Genomic DNA, 7041 nt, shown 5'->3' on the forward strand with positions numbered 1-7041 from the left:
TTTGATCTTTTGTTATCTAATGCAATGACATTCAGAGATTTTAAAATATGACAAATGCTTTGTAGGGCCACTGAATATGTATTAAGCAGACATTTGAATGCTTTATGCGCCTTGCAATCCATTAAATACTTTCAGAAATAGCTCACCAGAGTTATACGTTACAATACAACTTTCTATAATAATTTATCAAAATTTAGATTAGAATACATTACAACAGAAAGAACACAGCGTTATCATCAAGCTGACTAGTCATCTATATATCACAGTGTATTAGTCATCTATTATATTGCAGAATTCTACACAAGTTCTTACAACTGATTATAAGGTGCATTATAAAGCAGAAAGAATATCTGAAAAGGCTTCAACAGGCTTCAAAAGAAAGAAGTGTCCAGTTCTCGCTATTAACAAACCATTAACTTTGACTTTTGCCTCAATTAACACCTAATGTGTTGCTGTAGGAATAGGAATATTGAATATGGTCATGCAGAATATGTACTAATAAACAGCCAATATGTTAGGCATGCTAATAAGCACCTAGTTAATAGTGAGAATTGGTCTCTATACTGAAGTGTTATCAGAGCTATTATCATTAATTGAATCTAAGCATGACTAGTCCATTGATTCTATAAGCTGATTGGGACTAGTCGTCCTCTGTGATTTCTTTATGTAACTGACTCCTCAGTGAGAACAAAGTAAATCATATTGAAGGTCTCAGCGGTTCCCATCGTAAGGAAAATGATTTTCTACCTTTCTTCCGGCTTCCTCAGCGCTTCCAGAGTCCCTCTTGCCTGCCCGTGACACAGATCACAGTTTTACAGTGGGTGTGATATGAATTGCTCTGCTCCAGTATTTCCCCTTTTCCTTTTTCTTTTTACAGACATTTGCATCAGCTCCAGTTGCAGTCTCTGACAGAACATCCTCATAAAGGGCCTCATTTGCCCATGCGTGGGCTCTCTGCAGTAAAATGAAGATGCCCAAGTTTCTGCTCTGAAAATCTGAATAAGCAGGCCAACCAGTCTCTGTGTTTCTGACGGAATATGTGAAGCCATTCATACATTTGCATAATTGTATGTGCCATTTAATGACATGGGTAATATCACAGTGCCATTAGGATACACTGCAAAAGTTTGCTGGGGGAATCCATTAAGGGGCGGCATCCCCCACAGTGTTAGGAATAATTTTATCATGAGAATGCCTTTGAGAAATAATTCAAAATTCATTACCACATTTTTAGAGCGTTTAATGCAACAGTTGGACAAACTTTTCTTTCATAAAAGGAAGCCATTTTGTCATGCTTCATAAAGTGTGTTTAAGGATTGTTTAAAAACATAATCAGTCCTGACAAGCAAGCTTTATACATGTAATGAATCTGAAAGGCTATTAATATTCAGTGCTTATGGTTAAATGTGGTTCTGTGGAAACCGTGGAATTCCCTCAAGCATCCACTGACCCTAAACAAAAGGTTAAAAACTATTAATTTTGTATTACTAACTTCCCAATTATGAATTGATGAGATAGAAATCGATAATTCAGTGGCTTCATTCTTTCAATATCATTCGAATACATCAGTTAAACATTTTTGATTAACTCTCAGAATAGATTTGTAAACATTAATTTCACTTTACCTTTATTTTGGGGTGAATTCACAGTAATGCTTTAGTATAGGGACAAATTCTCACAATTATGTTGCTTATTAGCTTGCCTATTATTAGCATATTGGCTGTTTATTAGTGCTTATAAAGCACATATTCTGCATGACAATATTTAAAATCCCTAATCCTACCCAATAAGCAGCAAATTAGGAGTTTATTGAGGCAAAAGTCATAGTTAATGATTTGTTAGTCGTGAGAATTGGACCTTAAAATAAAGTATGACCGAATTCACTAAGCAATTCAGCATTTTGGCACAAATATATAGTTCAGTCATGAAACTCTAGATGGCGCAGACGACGGGTTGTTAATGTAACCGATGATATTCAGAGAGTTAAATGACTTGGCACAAGCTGATTGGTTCATGCTGCATATGCAGCCAATGAGGTTACTGCCTTGCATTTAAATAGCTGGCTAGCATTCACTAGAGATTCCTGCAGCGTGCTTTCAGAGTTTCTCTGAAATCCTCCACCTTCCCCAGCTCCACCTGTATAGATCTGCTACGGGTTATTTTATATGCTATTTGTGCAGCAGCAGTATGTCTTAAATACTTATGGCACCATATAGCCGTATGCATTGGCAGTAGCAAGTTCCTGTACTTGCTTGCAGCAGCAGCAATAATCTACAACTACAGCAATAACCAACAGCAGCAGCAATTCAGCAGCAGCATAGCAGATCTATTCCGCCAATACCAAATACATTAATATTGTCATATCCATCACCATGCTAAAATCTTCAGAGAGTTGTCATGATTGAAATGTTAATGCATTGGACACTTTACAGTTGTTATATATGTGATAAAAATTACAGTTTGGATTATTTTGTTTTGATAATGTGTTAAAGTGAATGTCCACTACAGCAGCAGAACTCCAATGCAAAATTGTGTAAGGTGCAATTTCTATTTATAGTGAGGGAAGTTATTTATCTAATGATGCTGAAATAATGGAGAATAGCATTATAAGCAGGCATACAATTGAGCACATTTCAGGAGTTTCAATAGTTGATTCAGGTGTCTGAGTCACAGTGATGGAGTGATGCTCTACAGTATTTCATTTCTCACATGCAAATAAATGACCATTACAACCTGTAGCCATGTTTCTTATACAATTTTCTTCTGTATAACCTTCATAGTCTGCAGCTATCTTGCATACTACACCTTTTAGCCACAGAACAGTGGGTCGTTTAACAAAGATTTTACGCTGTTTTTGCACTGCCCATGTCTGTATTTCTCTGTATTTGATCGTGGTAAGTGAACTGAGCTCTAGGATACAGCTACCATAGATGCTTACGTGTAGTTGGATGCTGTCCATTACACTGAAAGCCTCTCTGCCTTGACATTAATGATATTTCCTCCTCAGCCATTTTGAAAATTGGCCATGGCGTCATAAATCCCCCACACATCATGCAACGGAAATTTATGATCCCCGCGGTTTTCCCTCTTCATTACAGCTCCAGACGACGGCAGGCATGTACCACGAGCTTGCCACCATCTCAGCGCTGAAGCTACGTGGCTAATGACTGCAATTGCAAAGGTTACGCTTCTTTTGTCTCTCACAGCAGACGATTGATCTCAGCTGGCCTAATGTCAGGGGCTGTCAGTTAGGGGTGGGTTTTGGCCTGACAGCATGACAATGTGAATTGACAAGACTGTGGCTCTCACTCTATTATTTAAACAAACAACACTTTTTTTGGCCCTCCCACTCTTTTCCGACTCCTTTTTGTGGAATGACGAAGTGTTTATCAATGATTCCATGGGCAAATTGAAGCCTGAGGTCACCTTGGTGTTTGTGTGCTGTTGTTATGATTGAGTTGTGGGAGAGATTTAGGCTCTTTCATTTCAGAGCGTTTTCTTTTTTTTTTACAGAATGTCGGGAAGAGTCGGCTGGTTAATGGATTCACACTTTGAATGTTCTAATTGGCAGTTGGCAGCTTTTGTGTGTGTTTTTTTCACCAACCGTGTTTCAAGATGCTTGTCAGTTTATTGAGCATGAAGTTTGTTAAAGTGCCTCAGGGATGGTCATAACTTCCTGTGCAATCAGCATTTTAATTGTTGGGGAAAATTTAATTAAAAAGTTATATTATTTTTTATGGACATTACACACAAAGTTTAAACAGATACAGTACTGAGAATTAAATGAGTAAACATTGCCACTTATCCAATTTTTTTGGCCAACTTTGGTCTTAAGATGGAACAAATAAATACATGAATAAATACATACATGACTAAATAAATAAATACATACATATACATATATTTATATATATATACATATACTGTATATGTATGATTGAATGTTTCTCCTATAGCCATAATTTGAAGGTGATTTAAAATTATTTAAGATAACAAATGGAAACATTTTGGTGAATATATGTTTTCTGCGTCTCAATTAGAGGCAGTGTTGGTAAACATGTATGTGTATTTCTCCACAGCTGTTAACTGAGGCAATGGTTAACCTGAGCTCTAGAGTACATGTACTTAGCATCTCAGTGGAAGGATGGCTAATTAACACAGCATCTGCTCCACTGACCCCAGACTTTCATCCCTCCAGCAGCTCCCTCTGGGTATCACTGTGAGAAACGTCTCTTATTAAAAAAGGAGAGGGATCTAGAGGGAGTATCTAAGCACAAGTGATCAATTTGCAAATCTCTTGTTTTCTTTATCCAAGCCGACATGCTAGATCAGTGTTTCTCAACCCTGGTCCTGAGCGCACCCCAACACTGCACATTTTGTATGTCTCCCTTATCTGACACCCATTTCAGGTCCTGGAGTTTCTTTTAATGAGCTAATGAGTTGAATCAGGTGTGTTTGATTAGGGAGACACACAAAATGTGCCGTGCTGGGGGGGCGCCCAGGACCAGGGTTGAGAAACACTGTGCTAGATACAAAAAATTAACACAACCTTTTTGATCAGCTAATATGATGGTTCAGGTTGATCGTTTCATCATCCAGCAAGCATTTTGAGATCTGTTATCTAAAAGTTAGCAGAATCTACATTTCTCATCAGCTGCCACGTTTCAAACACATTTCACACCACTTTCATTTCTGAAGCTGGAGATGAAGACATACAGCAGCTGTGATCTCCTTAAGCCGAGATGTACTGTATATAACACTGCTTTCATGTCCTCTTAGGAATTTCCTGTGCATTAAACTCATTTGTTTTGTACAACTTTTTAGAGCTAAGAAATATTTTCATTAATACAATACCATAAAATATACAATTGCCAGTACTTTGATTTCCTTTAAATTCAAATTAAAAACTAAAATTCAAAAACATAATTTGGTCACACTTTAGTTTAGGGACCAATTCTCACTATTAATTAACTATTAACTATGACATTTGCCTCAGTAAACTCCTAATTTGCTGTTTATTATTATTAATGCAGTTCTATGGGGTAGGATTAAGGGATCTGAAGTATAGTCATGCTGAATAAGGCATTAAAGGGGTCCTATTATGCTTTTTCACTTTTTTAATTTTAGTCAGTGTGTAGTGTGTATGTTTGGGCATAAAAAAGATCTAGAAAGTTACAAATCTCAAAGTCCACTCTAAATGGAGATATTTAGTTTTTTAAAAATCCTTTTTCAAGAACTACAACGAACGGCTCGTTTGGACTACAGCGTTTGTTTTCCGGGCTTTGTGATATCACAAAGAGGCTCCTTGGAATGTCATTACAAATAATTCCCGCCTACAGAAATTAGAATGGTTGGGGGGTGGGGAGGGGCGAGGTTGTGGTTAGAACGCTTGGTTGAGTGAGTGCATCAGACGAGATGATGAAGAAGAAGTCTGCTGCAAAGTTAGTGCATCAGAGAAAATGAAGAAGAGCTGCTGTGCTGTAGCGTAAAATTTTCGGCATGTCTAGAACAATTCTTACAAGTATAACACGACGTAGCTGGGCACAGCTGGGGACAGACGGCGAACAAAAGTATTTTAATTTTAAAGACGTGGGGCGACGCTACTCTGTGCTTCTCGTCCGGTGTGCGACCGTCTGAAACGCTGTTTTTTTCACCTCCATGCCCAAACGTCTTTGTTTGGGCTTCCGAAAGCGGATGATGTCAGGAAACAGTGGTTGCAATTTATTTTTTAACTCTGTTCCTGTGCATTATAACCCCAATTTGCTATTGTGTGCTGCACATTTTACTGAGGACAGCTTCCACAACACGAGGGAGTACAGTGCCGGATTCGCCCAAAAGTTTTTGTTGAAAGACGGAGCAAGGGGCGGGGCAGTAATGAAACACTGTCTAAGCTGTTTGCCAATCACAACGCACTGGGACAGCTAACCAATCATAACACATTTTGTTTTTCGGAAGGCGGACCTTCATCAAAGCCAGAAATAATTGAGCCGTTTGTGCCAGGCTGGGGAGAAAGGTATTGTAATAATGTAAATTATGTGAAAAAATAATAAAAAACCAAGCATGCAGCTTGCTGTCATGTCACGTTTTCTTCCTTTGTATGCTTGAATGCATGATCCTGACAGGCTTTTAGAAAAAATAAGATAATAATAATGAAAAAAAAAAAAAACACTCAAGAATGAGAAGTTGGTGGAAAAGGGTTACCGTAGAACTAAGTACATTTGTCTTTAATGTAGAGAAACGGGCTGACTCAACCATTTAAACATTGTTGAAGTAAGAAAAGAATATAATTGCACTTTTGTTATAAGATAATGCACAAAACTAAATGTAGTTGTGATGAATGTAGATGAATGTAGTTGTGATTTATAAAAATGGAATGAAGCTGAAGAGATTCTACAAAACTGTCTATAACACACCAACAAACCCAGCAATGTTTCTAGTGTATAAAACAACATTGAAACCTTTCTATGAGAGTGCATTTTTACACTCTAAAATGTGTGAGTGAATCTCTCCCAAAGAGTAAAAAAAAACAAAGGGTTAGTTGTTCAGGGGAGAACATAATGCTGAAGAGAAAAACTGTGCCATTTACACTTGCAGTTGCTGAAAGGAGTAAAAGTTGTACCTGTTGGTAAATTAGGAATTGGATGGAGCAAAAGATGATGCCACAGATTTAGTTTGTTCTTCTTTTCTTATTTGTAGGAAAACCTCACAGTTGACAGAGTGGTCAGATGCTGGATGATTTTGCATTTTGATGTGACATAACAGAGCACCCAAGTGCATTGAATCAAAGGCTAAACAGGTGCAAAAAAGGAGAGATGTAAAACTGTTAAAAGCTTTTTTGTTGTTGTTGTTGTTGTATGCTTTGGAAACCTTTTAAAAACTCCACAAAATTGTCTCTGCTTGCTAAGTGATCAATAGTGCACACAAATATGTATTTTTAGGAGCATGTTTTGGTCCTAAAATGAAGCTGTTAAATTTGAACACTTTGTTTATTTAAAATTGTTAATTTACTACCATTTCAATTGGACACTGAAAGCCAAACTA

The sequence above is a fragment of the Sinocyclocheilus grahami genome, unplaced genomic scaffold (assembly GCF_001515645.1).
Source record: "Sinocyclocheilus grahami isolate Dianchi unplaced genomic scaffold, SAMN03320097.WGS_v1.1 scaffold849.1, whole genome shotgun sequence".
Lineage (NCBI taxonomy): Eukaryota > Metazoa > Chordata > Actinopteri > Cypriniformes > Cyprinidae > Sinocyclocheilus > Sinocyclocheilus grahami.